We start from the raw sequence: 1,467 nt of genomic DNA on the forward strand, positions 1-1,467 counted from the left end.
TTTCCCCTGTGTCTTATGGCTGTGCTGCGAAGTATCTTTCAGATAGTTATTTCCTCTAATAGATAATTTTCAGCACAGTAAACTATCTTTTAGCTAAAGTCGTGAAAGTATCTTTCAGCTAGTTACTTACCCTTCAAGATACTTTTCAACATAGACAAATTCTTCAAAGTATCTTTCGGCTAGTTATTTCCCCGAAAAGCTACATTTCAGCACAGGCAAACTCGGCAAAGTAGCTGAGAAGCACTTGGCTGTGGCTCTTGGACACAAACACGTCACATAACAGGCTGCACAGTCAAGCTGATAAGTATACACACACTTGTATGTATTTGCATCTTATGTAAATCTGTCAGACTGCACACACACACACACACACACACACACACGCATTTATATGTCTGTATATGTGTACTTGTATGCAGGCATAGTAAATACACCCTATTCTCCAACCGGCTGGCCATATCAATTGCAGCAACTATAAATGTCGCATGTGCCCCCCTCCCCACCGCCCCTTGTCGAGCGTGTACGCGTTGTAATTTAATTTGCATTTATTTATATTCATATGTATTAGTATTATTTGTCATATTGTTTGAGTGACGCGACTGAGCTGCAGCACAATTTAAATATTTAATTTAACAAGTTCTTCAATTAAATTAATAATGCAAATTGTTTGCTTGTGTAAGGCAAAAGAGAGAGAGAGGAATCAGTGAGAAAGAGAGGGAGAGAGAGGGAGAGAGGGTGAGAGAGTGAAAGGGAATGCGAGTTGAATATATTTTCGTCACTTGTCATCGTTTTGTATTTTAATATTCATTTCAAATGTAATACAAGAATATGAAATCTCCAAGCCTTAGAGGCAAGTTGAAATGTGCCAGTCGCGTGTGAACGACTATTCAATACCCTATGTTTTGCCTTAACTAAAGCTACTGCATTAGCTATACGAGAATTAACAGCAACTGCTGCATAACGTGTGGTATGCAGCTGCTTGTCGAGCATGCTCGACTAGGTGTTACTCTGTAACCAACTGCGAATAGTCGTAACATTCGAAATGTGTTATTATTCTTATTCCTATCAAGACTTCATCTTCGATAATTGTGTATTTTGAAGAGAATACTTAAAGAAAACAGGGTTTACCCTTTCGATATTTATCGATCATGGAAAGCAGTGCAGCTATCGACAAGAATAAATGAACTAGAACTGGCTTGGGCTTACGATTTTATTCAATGTTCGCACCTTCAATTTTCAACTCAGCTAAACAGCTCAAAAATAAGTTGAGTATCGAAGCTCCAAGTACCAATAATGTCTTTTGTACAACTTTTATACCATATATCGATTATTTCTATATCGATTTATACGTCGCTTACATAATCGATTAATTAAATCGACTAATCGATATTCATATGATCTCTACATAAGAAAGGCATGTTTATCTCTAGAGCTTTTAATTCTCCTTCTCCGTCTTACAGGCTCTCG

This window comes from Drosophila virilis, chromosome 3 (assembly GCF_030788295.1).
Source record: "Drosophila virilis strain 15010-1051.87 chromosome 3, Dvir_AGI_RSII-ME, whole genome shotgun sequence".
Lineage (NCBI taxonomy): Eukaryota > Metazoa > Arthropoda > Insecta > Diptera > Drosophilidae > Drosophila > Drosophila virilis.